This window comes from Bos indicus x Bos taurus, chromosome 8 (assembly GCF_003369695.1).
Source record: "Bos indicus x Bos taurus breed Angus x Brahman F1 hybrid chromosome 8, Bos_hybrid_MaternalHap_v2.0, whole genome shotgun sequence".
Classification (NCBI taxonomy): domain Eukaryota; kingdom Metazoa; phylum Chordata; class Mammalia; order Artiodactyla; family Bovidae; genus Bos; species Bos indicus x Bos taurus.
This window is the reverse complement of record NC_040083.1, coordinates 29,237,211-29,252,718: the sequence shown is the minus strand read 5'-3', so window position 1 is coordinate 29,252,718 and position 15,508 is coordinate 29,237,211. Positions and strand designations below refer to the sequence as shown.

Below are 15,508 nucleotides of genomic sequence, written 5' to 3'. Positions count from 1 at the left end.
TCTATATGTTGACCTGTTGCTTTATGGTATGCATATATGTAAAAATTCACTGAGCAATACACTTAAGATTTGTTCAATTTAATTCTTAAATCATAATAAAATGCTTAAAAATCATTTTGAAAAATTATAATAAAAAATGAAAAGTAAATACAAATTGCCAGAAATACTTAAGTTCATGGAATGAAGCCCAACTAATATTATTAATACTACCAATTCAAGAAGACTCCTGCTTAAAATGTGGGTTTTTTTCAGTTCGGTGTTAACAAAATGCTAATACGTCTCACAATGAGATGGTTGAAGTTAAGATATTTCCACACAGGTATGAAAAAGTGACTTAAAATACGTCCTTTAGTGGATACAACTTATAAACCCTCAATAATAAATTACTATGTAAGGTCTGGGTTTCCCATGTGACACAGTGGTAAAGAATCTGCCTGCAATGCAGGAGACATGGGTTTGATCCCTGAATCAGGAAGATTCCCTAGAGTAAGAAATGGCAACCAACTCCAGTAGTTTTACCTGGAAATTTTCATGGACAGAGGAGCCTGGCATGCTACAGTCCATAGGGTTGCAAAGAGTCAGACACAACTGAGCGACTGAGTATACATGTAAGGTCTAGGTGGCAACTTTTTTACATAAAATACAATGGAATAATACAGTAATAAACTAGTTCAATATTTCTCAAACCTGTAAGCAAGCGGGAATCAGTTGAGGAGCTTTTTAAAAACACTTATTCCCAGGCCTCATTCTAGATCTACTGAATCATAATCCTTTACAGAGTAATGCCCAAAAACCAATAAAATGTTCTGTTGATAAAATGGTCTCCAGGTGTCTCTGATACAGTTGACTGGTATCCAGGAACCACTAATCCAGGAGCTTCACTATGACTTCAAATGTAGAGCAATGAGTTGAACTCAGTTCAACAAATATTCAATGAGCCTCCACCATACACCAGTCACTTGTTGGACACTGTAAATACAATGATGAATAAGACATGATCTTTGCTTGTAGGAACTAACAGTCTAATGGAAGAAAAAGTCATAAAATGGGTTTAATATGATATACACCCAGGGATGTGGACAATATATTCCTGTAGGCACAAATGGGGACTAATTAAATCAGGACAAGACTCCCCGAAGCAGAGTTCAATCTTAAAAGAAGAGTAAAAGTTATCCGACCAAAGAAAAGTGACAACAGCACTCGAAACAGAAGGAAGTGCAGGAGGCATTTAAGACTAAAACCTGTTAGGGGAGAGCAAGCGGGAAGAAGTAAGGGGCTGTATCATGTGGGTGTAAAGATGCCATTCTTAGACTAAGACAAAGATGCCACTCAAAGACAAATTCCTGGAAAACTACTAAAGCATGGGGGCAGGGTAACACAGTGAGGTTTATACTTTAAATAAATTATTAAAGCTCTGGTGTGGAGGATGAAATTAAAGACGACGATTCATTTGGGTTAAGAGAACACAAAAGTCAAAGTTAGTTTTGGAGAAATTAGTTGTAGGATCAAACCAGTACGCTTTTGGAGGGTATCTCCCAGATTTCTAACATATATCAGACTACTTCATTCTAGGAATAATTTATCATCAGTTGAAGAGCCTCACAGAACTACCCTTTAGAGGCCTTGCCAATGTTCTTTAAAGTTACAAAGCTACCAGGACAAAGAAAAAAAAAGATTAAGGATTACTTAATTCTTAAAGAACACTCTTATCCTATTATCCCTAGAACCTTGAAACACTGGAAATGCAGGGGAAAAAAAAGACAAGAACTCAAATGCAACACCACCCAACTCTTTAAATCAGATTTGGTCTCTTAGTATTTACGCATGAATTTTAAAATTGAAATAATGCCTAGACCTTTAAAAAAGTAAAGGTTGAACTTCATTACCTTTTAACTAAAAAATTAAAAGATCTATCAGTATCATCAATGTAAGGAAAGCCACAGAGGATAAAGCATGCTATTTAATTTTCTAGGCATCATTATTTTAAAAAGTCAATGAACTCAAATGCAAATGATAAGCTATCAACATACCTAAAAAAGAGAAACATTAAAAAGAATGTGTATTTTTACAATCTTGCCAACTATCAAGTGCTAAAGGAAATGACAGAAGTCTGTCTCTCAACATTATCAGTATCATTAACTTCACGCATCTTCTTTCTTTTAATGTTTTAGTTCCATTCAGAACTAAAAAACAGACAGTGAATTTCAATAATTATATAGAACAGAGTCATTTCATTACTTATTTCTAAATACATTAGTATCAGAAACAGAGATGCATAAAACCCAGCAAAACAAGTAGCAAAATTATCAAACACTTTTAAACTCTATTTTCACTCTCCTCTACCAGAGAATAACAAATTTTTCTTATCACTGCAACACATTCCTCACAACACACACAGAACACACACAGAAGTCGCTCAGTCGTGTCCGACTCTTTGCGACCCCATGGATTGTAGCCCACAGCACAGTTTAAAACGTGTCTGTTTTTCCTGGATATAATCATACACAGACAACAAGCTCTAAAAGAACAAGAATCCCCAAGGAAAAGTGAGCTAAGGGTAGAAATATATAAGAATGAACAAGTAAGATGTTGAATATTTTTTTAAAAAATACCTGATCAGTGAAAATTAGTGCCACTTAATCCTTACAACTGGACTGTAGAGACAAAAACAGTAGCCTTCCAAGAGCTCCAAATCAGATTACAGCCAGAAACATGTAACCGGTAGGGCTGCAGGATGGCGCCTCTCAGTTAATACCTACCAGGCGTGGCTCACGGCTGAACAGAAACTATTACACATCCTGAGCAACAACCAAATTGAACACTATGTTGCTACATGGTTTTAAGGGTGGCATCTGTAAATACTTTCATCAGCTAGAGAATTCAATACATTAATTTGTGTATTAGGTGATGAGCTCATAACTCTTTGATGTAACTAGTAGACACACCAGTACTTCAACATTTTTGAAGATTGCTATCTGGTAACTATACTTGGGAGCTTCATTAATAATATAATTTATTAATAAGTAATAATTATTAATACTTCATTAATATAAATTACTACAGCACAACTTTTTTTTTCAAATAAACTATAATTCAACTCTAATAAACTAGACCATGTAAATATTTACAATGTTCAACCTACTCTGGTAGGAAACCACCTTTCCTTTTCTGCCTTCTTCAGGCAACTAAATTTTACCATGTATTTTCTCCAGGAAGAATATTGAAGTCACTACGAAAAGTGACAGAAAACTATGACGGAAAATTGTAACACCAGAATGCAGATTTTGGAAAATGATAAAAGTGAGCCAAAATAATTTACAAGAAATCGACCCAAATGAATATCTCTAAATTCACAGTTTTATACGACTCACCATGTCAGCCAGTGGTCTTATTATTGTTCCATGAATAAGAATATATATACCTCTCTCATTCCTTCTGTCCAAAATGTCCCTGCCATTTTGTCTGCTCTATTCAAATTCAACTCATACTTCAAGGTTAATTTGAATCTCACTCTCCATATGAAATTTTTTTACTGGCACCTAAGTTCACAGTGAATTTCTCTTTCTCTTCGAAATTTCAAATAAAAAGAAAAACTAACAGAAAAATATATATAGTAAGTGATTTTATAATCTTAGAATGAGAAAGATTTTTAGTAAGACCCCATCAGCCATGTTTGATCACATGAAGATTAAAATTTCTGAAGCTCAAAACACAGCAGAAACAAAATTAAAAGACAAAGCATCTTTGGAAAAAAGAATATACCATATTATTAGTAAGAGTCATTAAATACATGGACAGGCAATTCACAAAGGACAAAAAAAATCCAATGGTTAATCACTGCTGACTAGAAAAATGTGAAGTCTCTAGTTGTGTTTTTCATCCTTTGTATTGACAAAATTTTAGAAAGACAGATGACACCCAATGTTGAAAGGGCACAGAGAAAACGACACTTGCAATTCATTGCTGATAAGCATGTAAACTGATATAATCATCTTTGGAGGGCAATTTGGCAGTTATCTATGAAAATGTCAAACTCTCTGACCCAGCAGTTTTATTTCTAGTCACATCTATAAAATCATTCACTAGAGTGTACAGGTATACATGTACATATAAGTATACACATAAGGATGTTCTATGTAGCACTTTTTATAATCACAAAAATATGACACAACCTATATACACAGATAGGGGCTTCCCAAGTGATCTCAGTGATAAAGAATCCGCTTGCCAAGCATAAGTGAGGGAGGGGTTCGATCCCTGAGTTGGGAAGGTTCCCTGGAGGAGAAAATGGCAACCTTCTCCAGTATTCTTGCCTGGGCATCTGGTGGACTATAGTCCATGGGGTTGCAGAACACTGGACACAATTTAGCAACTAAACAACAACAAATGCCCATACAGAGAGAGGGAAATGGTCATATACTGTAAATCACAGTACATCCACAGCATAGACTATTTCCAAGCTATTGCAATTTTTAAAGAAGAAAAGCAAGTTGATCAAGATTTGCATATGGCTACCCACACAAGTGCTGAGTGAAAAGAAGAGAGTTATATGGTAAAATCTATGGGGGGTGGATATCTTCCTAAAAGGAGGGCAGGATAGAGGTGAACTAGGAAAAGGTATAAGGGAACTTTCTGGGGTGCTGATAAAGATCTCTATCTTGACACAAATTTGAGATATATAGGTTATAAATTTGTTGAAACCCAGCAAATGTGCACCTAATATGGGTGCGTTTCATGGTATGTCAATTGACCTTTAAAAAAAAAAATTCTTTAAACCAATGCTGAACTCTAGTTAATGATATGTGCACTGAAGTATTGGGGAGAGGGGGAAGGAAGTGCACAGATGACTGCAATTTACTTTCAAATGGATCCCAAAAAACACGGATTAATGGATGGACTCAGAGATGGATGAGCATCTCTGATGTAGTTCAGTAAAACATTAGTTGTAGAATTATGGTGATGGGTATGAAGGTATTATAGTATGAAATTCTTTCAGTTCTTCTGCTTAGAATCTTTCATAATTAAATGCTGGAGGGGAAAGTTACAGAAAAGTTTATGTAATGTGATTCTTTGTTAGAAAAAAAAATAATGTGTAAGTTATTTCTGTATGTGTGGAAGAAAATATACCTATGAAACTGTTAACAGTGGTTATCACTGGGCTGAGGAAGGAAAGGATAGAGAGAAGGAATGCCATCACATTTTGTGCATATATTTATGTGTAAGTCAAACTCCGGGAGTTGGTGATGGACAGGGGGGCCTGGCGTGCTGCAATTCATGGGGTCGCAATGAGTCAGATACGACTGAGCGACTGAACTGAACTGAACTGAAGCTTATTAAGAAATAAGTGTGCTTTTGCTCAGTCGCTTCAGTTGTATTCAACTCTTTACAACCCTATGGACTATAGCTTGCCAGGCTCCTCTGTCCATGGGACACTTCAGGCAAGAATACTGGAGTGCGTTGCCATGCCCACCAAAAATTTTCATTTTAGCCTCTCTTTATCACTACGCATTATCTTTATATGGAATGTTTTTCAAATTACTATCTTTAAAAATGTAGCACAGAAGCATTAGCAATAAAGCCATATAAGACATACAATTCAGAAAGATGTTTCAGTATTATTTACAGATTTTTTTTTTCCCTCTGTGGAAAAAGCCTTGTTTAAGAAAATGTGTAGTAAAATTTTAATATGAAAAACTTTACATAAAGTAACTTTAATTTTTTGCAAATGAAAAACTGTTAAAACTCATCTAACTCATAACACTTTAAGGATACTATGCCACAGAACTAAGAAACATATTCCCATTAAAATTAAATGCACTTACCACTTGCAAATTCACCGAGATGTGTTGTAATTTTTCTGGTACTTGGCTTTAACAGTTTTATCTTGATTATTCTTTTTTTTTTAATTGCATCCCAACAAATGGATCTCTCCTCAATAGCAGTTCTCCATGAGACTCTATTAATGGTTTAATAAAAATGATCTCACAACAATGATACAAACTGTAAACAACTAAATATTCTAACTGAAAAATCACCAATTACAAAAGTTTAAATTTAGAAATAAAATGATCCAACTCCACTTAATTCTGTCTTCATATCTAATCCCGCCAGCCCCCAAAAATCTTTATCTGACTGCCATTATACATTAAAGTTTTCTCTTTTGAAACTACCCAGTTCCCATAAAATCAAAGTAAGTGTTGTGTGTCCAGTATTTAGCTTCATCAAACTTCCAGACCACAAATCACAAAATAACAGTAGATTCTGAGGTCACTGATCTGACAAAATGCAATGTAATATCCATCAAGATGTTAGGCTAGGACTATCTAACCACAATTGATAAATGTAAAATAAAGAGCTTAAAAATAGAAGCACATATTCACTTAAATGTTTTAAGGAACAAAGTTATCCTCCTATAATGAAATCATTAAGAGAATCATTAAAGTTAATTTCTGCAGTTCAGGCTTAAACAGTAAGAGTTTAAGAGTTACTGTAAAGAGTTCTAGAAAACATAGTGATTCAGAAGTTCACTAATTCAATCACTTCTTGTTGTTTATATACCAAGCCTTGGCACTGCATATAGATTTAAAAAAGAAAAGAGACCAGCCCTATTCTCAACAGAGACAAACTAGTAAACAGGCGTGATCAACACCAACCAAGACAAAGTAAGATAGCGGGCAATGGGGCAAGAATGTGTCTCATAGAGGAAGGGTACTGGTTCATGGGACTTGTTTCAGGCATGTGAACATGTATGTGTCCACCAGGCTACAGTGAAAATTTTATTTCTTTTGGTGTTGCCACCAAGAAAAGATTTCTGGAGCAAGTGAAACCTGTGAAATGAAAAACGGAGGCTCTTTTGAATAAAAGAGCAAAGTAAGCAAAGGTATAAAGGCAGGCAAAGAAAATCTAAATACACTGAAATGACTAGAGTCATTTCATATGCAAGAATCGGATAAAACATGTTAAACCTTTTGAGAACAATCATCTTTAAGAAATACAGTTCAGAACATCTAGTAGTAAATATACAGAAATACATAAGATATGTGATTATATATTTTATATGTATAAAATATATAACTGAAAAAGTTTAATAAAGTGATATTTATCCAGACTATATGTGATACATACTGCACTATTTTATTGTATTTCACTTTAATGAAAATATATAATGTTGGTCACAGCCTACTAGACTGATTTCATGACCTACAAGTAGACAGAGTAAAAAACACTGTTAAACCATTCCAATGAGTTTGTACTTCACCCTGAAGACAGTAGTTTAGAAAACACTAAAGGATTATAGGCAAAAGAATGACATGATGAAATGTGCATTTTAGAAAGAAGAGCAACACTCTGAAGAACAAACTTGGGTGGCTGGATAAAGCTCCAAGACTGACTATATGAAATAAGCTAGGTTTACTGGTTATTCAGTTGAGAGATGAGGGCATATGGTAAGTACCCCAAAAGCAGTACTTTCTAAAGGAAGTAGGAAGGAGTAGGGGTGAGAATGGAAAACTTAAGACAGGAGGTATGCTGGAAAAGGGCAGAATAAGAACTTAAGAGGAAAACTAACAGGACTCGGTGGTCAATCACACATAGGGCAGATTCTAGGACGACTCCCAAGGTTTTGGCTTAGGGTCTGGGTGAATGGTGGTACCATTCCCCAAGAAAGGGAATAAAAGACAAGTTGTGAGTTTGCTATGCATGCTGCTTACCATAGCAATAGGAACCTATTACATATAGAGGATGTGGAAGAAAATATCAAAATTATTATCACTGCATTTTCATTCCCTTTATAGACTTTAACGGCATTTTTCTCCCAGGGTCACTTTTTCTATGGATCATGATTGTTTGATTGTGAAATGTAACTTGTTTCTACTCTAGCTTGCTAGAGTGGTCTCCATGGCTGCGTATTTGCTTCTCAGAGACAAAATACAGAATGACTTAGCAAAGGAGCTGTTACTCTAACAGCAATGAATGAACTCATCTTCTAGAAAAGACCTCAAACAGAATTACGTGTGGTACAAGGAAGTGCTCTGAAACATGGCCAAAGTCAGTAATTCTGCTAGGGCTACGACTCCAGGGTGGCTTCTTAACGTTATAGCAAAACAGTAGTTTCTGTCAGTAACATTAGGTAACAGCACAAGTCAACCATCCATGAGTCAAACCCTAGGCATTCACCAGCTTAAAATCAAGGGGAAAAAATCCTACTTTGTATTTACAGGTATTAGAACTACATCACAGCCATAGCACTGAAAATGAGATAAGCATTTTATCTATTCAGCATGGCCATTATTGTAGAATCAAATCTCACCCATGTGACATAAAAGCAATCCTAGTCTTAAAAATCCAAGAAATTTTGTGACAGCAAAGAATATCTCAAAGTTCTATAACTACAAAATGTTAATTATTTTTAACATCGCTATGTGTGAAAGACTGCAATTGATGATTTACATGGCAAACCAAAAAAAAAAAAATATCATCCCCCAAAGTGTCAAAATAAAATGGTTAACATATTATACAAATATATAAAATTTAAACCTTATAATTGCAGCTTTAAATGAATCTTAAAAACATATATAACTATATATATTTATATAGCTATTTAAATTCCAATTTTATCAACTCTGAGAAACTAGTCAAGTAATTCTACCTAAAATATCAGGATATAGATGTCATTAATAATTAGCCAAATAGGTCATGCAATTTTTTAAATATCACAGAGGTATTCAGTTTATTTTAACAGAGTAGGAAATTAATCTTAAATGTTTAAGAGAGTCACATTCAAATTATGACAGAGCCTTTTATTAGCTCTTCAAGCTTCAGTTTCTTTTCAAGCTTCAGTTTAACCATCTCTAATATGGTGATTAAAATATCAACACACAAGGTGACTGTCATACCTAAAGGAGAAATTGCCTGGCAAATAAGAAACACCTCCAACAATGGTAATTTTAAATGGGAGTTTGTAAAGGGAAGGAAGGACTTAAAGATGAATTTTACATCTAGTCTTAAAAACTCCAAGATGAAACAATGTTTCTGGGTTGCCATCATTAAAGCAGTGATTTGAGGTGGTGCTAGAGGCAGGTAAGAGACGCAAGTTCAATCCCTGGGTAGGGAAGATCCCCTGGAGGAGGGCATGGCAACCCACTCCAGTACTCTTGCCTAGAGAATCCCATGGACAGAGGAGTCTGGCGGACTACAGTCCATCGGGTTGCAAAGAGTCGGACACGACTGCAGTGACTTAGAGGCACACACAATTTAACTATACCCAGCCATCTACTTTTTCTAACACCAGAGTCTGAGAACTACTTCTCAAGGGATGTAAAACCTCAGACAGTATTCAGCCTTTTCCCTCGCATCATACTATAAACACGTAGGGAGCTTGTATTTCCACCAGGCAGGCATGCATGAGGTCTCTTCAAGCAAAAAACCAAAACCAGAGATTTGATCTAAAAATAGAGTGACTGAGCTAACTCTTTTTCAGGTAAAAGTACAAGGCCTGGTGAGTTAAGGAATGAAGCATGAGAGAAAATCAGGACCTGATTTCAAAAGCTAAGGAAAAATACAGAATTATAGTTGGAAATTCTGGCCCATCTGCTAAGGTCTCCAGCAAGACCCTGTGAAAATATGGGTGAACAAAGTGTCAAACCTGTACCACTGATGGTTTCAAGAATCCACTTCCTAGAACAAGTCTTTAAGTCACTATTTTCTGGGCAGAACTTAACATAAGCTGAGGCTCTTCTGTATATCTGCTTCATAGGTGAAAAAAAAAAGTAAATTAATAACATTATTAAAAGTATTGCAATACAGTGACTTCTAACAAAAAACAAACCTAACAAAAAAAACAAAAATAACTTAAAAGGTGTGTGATGATATGAATTAAAGACTAGCTAATATTGTTTCAGTCAGTACAAACAGCCTATGTGGGACTCTTCATTTAGGAAGAGGGACAGGGTGGCCAGGAAAAAAATGGTATTAAATGCAGGGTAGGGACAGAAGCTCCCTACCTTTGAACACAGGTAACTTCCACTCAAAAAAACAGCACAAGGAAAAAACCTTCAGCTACAAGAAAAGCCAGAAATAAGGCTCTGGCATTTCCTGGATGTGAATTAGGCATGTTCTTCCATGAGGAAAGGCAAGTCAGCTACTTACCCCTATCTAGTACCTGCTGCACCAAGAGCAGATTGGGGAAAAAAAAATACCAAAAGGCTAAATTACATTTCCTTCACACCAGGCTTTACCAAAGCAGACATGATTTAACACCAATAATACTGAAAGAAAAAATATCTCTCCTTGTTTGCTGAAGCTGAAAATCCTACAACAGTTAAAAAAAAAAAAAAAAAAAAAAGGTATTTATTCCATAATTACTGATAAAAGGCTTAAAATCAGAAGTCAGGTTGAGACCACAGTGGAGCATGTTAAGTTAAAATTAAAATTAAATGAATCAGTGAGTAGAAAAATACTAATTTTTACCTAACCTGCCCTTTTGTGGAAGTGGTAGCAACAGACAGAGAGCAGAAACTTATTCAGTTCTTAAATGGACAAAGTTAACCCACTTGAGAGAAAAATCACCAGGAAACAGGGGTCTAAAAGGCAGAAGACAAACTTTGCAAATATCACATTTTTTTGCCAGAGTACATCAAAAGAAGGAAATAAGTTAATAAACTACCATCACATTACTTTGGGACAGGTAGCTACCAATGCAAGTAATACTATTTTGTATCTATTAAGATATGGTTTTCAAACTAGGCTAACTCAATTTCAATTCAGTTCAGTTGCTCAGTCACATCCAACTCTTTGCGACCCCATGGACTGCAGCACACCAGGCCTCCCTGTCCATCACCGACTGCCAGAGTTTACTCAAACTCATGTCCATTGAGTCCGTGATGCCATCCAACCATCTCATCTTCTGTCATCCCCTTTTCCTCCTGCCCTCAGTCCTTCCCAGCATCAGGGTCTTTTCAAATGAGTCAGCTCTTCGTATCAGGTGGCCAAAGTACTGGAGTTTCAGCTTCAACATCAGTCCTTCCAGTGAACACTCAGGACTGATCTCCTTTACGAATGACTGGTTGGATCTCCTTGCAGTCCAAAGGACTCTCAAGAGTCTTCTCCAACACCAAAGTTCAAAAGCATCAATTCTTCAGCACTCAGCTTTCTTTATAGGCCAACTCTCACATTCATGCATGACTACCGGAAAAACCATAGCCTTGACTAGACGGATCTTAGTTGGCAAAGTAACGTCTCTGCTTTTTAATATGATGTCTAGGTTGGTCATAACTTTTCTCCCAAGGAGTAAGCGTCTTTTAATTTCATGGCTGCAGTCACCATCTGCAGTGATTTTTGGAGCCACAAAAAACAAAGTCTGCGACTGTTTCCACCATCTCTCCATCTATTTGCCATGAAGTGATGGGACCAGATGCCATGATCTTAGTTTTCTGAATGTTGAGCTTTAAGCCAACTTTTTCACTCCCCTCTTTCACTTTCATGATGAGGCTTTTTAGTTCTTCTTCATTTTCTGGTTCCAAATAGGAAAAGGAGTACATCAAGGCTGTATATTGTCACCCTGCTTATTTAACTTATATGCAGAGTACATCATGAGAAACGCTGGGCTGGAAGAAGCACAAGCTGGAATCAAGATTAACAGGAGAAATATCAATAACCTCAGATATGCAGATGACACCACCCTTATGGCAGAAAATGAAGAAGAACTAAAGAGCCTCTTGATGAAGGGAAAGAGGAAAGTGAAAAAGATGGCTTAAAGCTCAACACTCAGAAAACTCAACTTACCAGGTTCTTAACAAAAAAAAAAATCAATATTCTAATAATAAAAAAGATGTGTTTTTCCATTTCTTCTTGTCATTCACCTATATTTTTTAACATTTTCAACTTTAATAAGATGTATTAATGCACTGATTTTTCTCAATGCTAAAGTGCCATTTATTTTTAATGTGTTTGAGAAACTGAAACTGAGTCCTAATGTTTCACTACAGTAAGATAAAATGCCTTCATTCCTTAATACAAAAGTAAAACTGAGCTTAGGGGACAACCGCCTGGTAATACAAATAGCTTTTCCTTTGCCTTCCCTGTTATGTCTGGTAGAACTGATAACATCACTATGTAGTCTTCTACACTGAGAAAGATTTTATTGACTCACATTCAATTACAATTCCTGAAAAAAAAGCTCCATGGAGACATTACTAGACTTCTCAATTCATTTCTTCACTAATACATGACATTATTTTACCCATGTGCTTTTCCACAGGCTCTGAATCCATCTCTATGAATTAGAGAAATCAGGCAGTGAGTACATAAGAAGTAAAAAATTTTATGACTCACTGATTACTTCTTAAGAACCTACCTGTTAAGCTGATGGTTCCATGTTTGCATTTTAAAATGCTTAAATTTCTTTCATTAAGCAAAACACCCCAGAGGTAGGCAATGTGACACAGTCATCATTTCATTTAAAATACGCGCTAGTTCATTTATTCCAACTATGGCTTCAAAAGTATGTTAAATTAAACAGAAATCACAACAGTTTGAAAGGACTTAATATAACCCTATTGTTTGATCTCCAAATGAGGAATTCTGGAATAGTACTACACCAAATATTATGCTAAAAGTATGGAATTATACATTTTTGGTTCTATTTTGATATACTTTTACTAGTACTCCTTTGGGTATCTTTAACATGTTAAACGGTCTTAAATTATTTACAAACTTAGCATATTTCAAATAACCATGGGACAGCTAAAATAAGGCTTAAAGACTTTGGCCCGACTTCCTGGTTGCTCAGAAGTTAAGGAGTCTGCCTGTAACGCAGGAGACCAGGGTTCAGTCCCTGGGTCGGGAAGATCCTCTGGAGAAGGAAATGGCAACCCACCCCAGTATTCTTGCCTGGAAAATCCAATGGATGGAGGAGCCTGGCAGGCTACAGTCCATGGGGTCGCAAAGAGTCGGACACGAGTGAGTGACTTCACTTCACTTCACCTGGTTGTGTAGATGAAAAATGTCATTGGTCACTGACCTACCCATGAAACCACAGCTAGATAGTGACCGAGTTTTTCTTTCCACAACACCAAATTATTTGGTTCTTTCTTTCCAACTGATTTCTCATCTTTTCAAAAGTAGTTTTTGCCATGACAACACAGCACACCTAAACCAAAATAAAGCAACTCTCTGGATTTTATTCTTAAAAAAAAAAATGAGGAGTTGGAAGGATTTAACAAGACATTCCACCAAAACGCCTTTAGTCAAGGAATGGCATGTACTGAACAGTCATCAAATGAAAATTATCATTATTACTTTTTACTTCAAGGAAGGTAGTGAATATTTAAAGTATACATATTAGCATAACAGATCTTGGATCCATTTGACAAATATTTTTAACCTGCGTGCTTAATTATACTTACTGGTCTTTATTTTATACTGTAACTTTACACTATGATTTATGACCCGCCCACAACGACCTTGACTTTTTTTCCTCTTGTACTTTTATAGATGGCTATACTGAAATATTTTCAAATAATAACCGGTCAGGTTCCCTTCGCCCTAGAGGTACAGACATCCTCCACTGACTCACAAAGGATCTTAATACATGACCCAAATACAGCTTGAAAAAGACCACAGCATTAAATGGTTAAAATTCAGTGGCCTATTATAGTTGAATGGTAACAAGTGCAAACTGCTGCCATCCACAAGCCATTTTCTCAAAACCACTCTTGGATCTAAGGGAGGGAGGCAGAAGGTCAGCAAAGGAGCAAGTTGTTTCTCCTCCCGCAAATCCTCTGAAGCCTCAACCCAGCGATCTGGGAATGAATGAAAAGCTGTGATGGCAAGAACAAATCCCAGATCTCTAGCAGGTCTCCGGGCGTGGGTACAGAGACGGGAAACTAGAGTTCATACGTGAGAAGCTCAGGGCACAGATTTTTTACACCACACAAACAAAAAAACTACCCCAAACCATCTACACTGGAACAGGAAACCACCAAACTACCAGTAATGGGAGGGGCAGCTGGCGGGTGGCTGCAGCTCCCTGGCTGAAGATGCTGGGAGAAAGGCCAGACCCCAGGGGGGCAGGGCACGGAGAAGACCCGGGGGTGAAGGCAGGTGCGGGCAGGGGACAGCGTGCGGGGCAGGGCGCGGGGCTGGGGCGGGCGCCGGGCTGCCGTGGCGTTCCCGCCCCTGCACACACTCACCGGCGCCGGGGGCTCGCTCTCCCCGCTACTGCTCTCGCGGCTGCAGGCGGCTCTTCCCCCTTCACCTCCGCCTCCTCCTTCTCTAGTCCCGCCGCCGCCGCCCAGCCGGGCCTGCGCTCCCCTTCCGCTTCCGGAGCCAGAGCGCCGGGCCGGCGGGGTAGGTGCACCCGCCCGCGCGGTGGAGTGACCGGTTGCGGTTGCCGCCGCTGTCCCCACAGCGCGCCCGGGAGCCGCGATGGGAGCCGCCGAGGGCCCAAAGACCAGAAATCGCGCTTGGGGCGGGCGCAGACTCGCCGCGGCCACGTGCCTCCCGGACCGCCGCTACCCGAACGCTAGCACTTGCTGCACCTCGGCGCCGCCGCCTTCCCTGACTGCCACCTTCCCAGCTTTGCCCAGGCCCTCCTCCTTCCACACCATTGTCCCACTCTCCTGAGTGACTGGAGAGGGGCCTTTCTTTAAGGATCGCCTTTATCCTCTTTCCTTCGAAAGGGCTGTCCCGCGGGCCTCTCTACCCGTAACTCACACTGGATGGTCCCTGGTACCTTGCCTCAAATTACAGTCCCCAGCATCAGTGTCCTCTGGAAACCTGTTAGAAACGCGCCATTTCAGGCGTGCTGAATCAGTATCTGCGTTTTAAGAAGGGTTACGAGGGGTGCCTACACGTGCACCTTGAAGACTGAAAAGCACTGAACTCCAGTGTTGCCCACTGCAGACCCTCTGGTAACGAAAGCCAAAGTTGCCCCAGACAACCAAGGTTTGTCCTTTTCCTGTCGGCAACCAAAGTTCGTAGTGAAACAAGCTTAACTTTGTGTTTGTCATCCAAAAATTACTGGCTTTCCCATTCCTGCAACCTATGAAAAACACATTGACTCAACACAGCAAATAATCCACCTCTCAATCTCAATTCGTATCTTCGCCCAACACCAAAGACAAATTAAAACCTTTACTCTCCCCCTCACCTCTGCTGAACAGGTCTTTGGGAAGGTTAAAAAGTTTGCAGTATGCTAGATCCTCGTGCCTGTCTGCCACAGGAGGAATAATGTGTGGATTGTGTGTGTGGAGGGGGCGGGGCGGGGCGGGGGCTGGATTCTACTCGCCGAACTCTAAAATCTGAACTCTACAGAATGGCATTGAACGCTCTTCACAAACTGGTCCCTACCTATCCCTCTAGTCTTATCTCTACCTATCTTGCTTCTGAATCTACCCTTCTTAAAAGGCCCTCCATCTTCCTCTCATGATCTTAATTCTATCCAGACCTGAAACTCAGCTCAAATCCTGCCAGCCCAGAGTTCCTCTCTCTCAGTATCACACACTGTAGT

At 38.4% G+C, this 15,508-nt stretch overlaps 1 protein-coding gene across 6 annotated transcripts in view; it reads right to left on the bottom strand.

The window, feature by feature from the left end:
- ZDHHC21 (zinc finger DHHC-type containing 21) overlaps window positions 1-14,421 on the bottom strand; it is a 75,261-nt gene extending 60,840 nt beyond the window's left edge. The window contains exons 1-2 of one of the 6 annotated variants that reach the window (XM_027549215.1): window positions 14,190-14,421; window positions 5,823-5,956 (exon numbers count right to left, since the gene is read on the bottom strand). The gene's annotated coding sequence lies outside the window, so the exon portion shown is untranslated. Of the gene's footprint in view, window positions 1-5,822; window positions 5,957-9,643; window positions 10,304-14,189 lie in introns of those variants that run through there. The other 5 variants (XM_027549218.1, XM_027549220.1, XM_027549219.1 and 2 more) reach the window with 5 other exon arrangements.
- Between the last annotated feature and the right edge of the window lie 1,087 nt (window positions 14,422-15,508).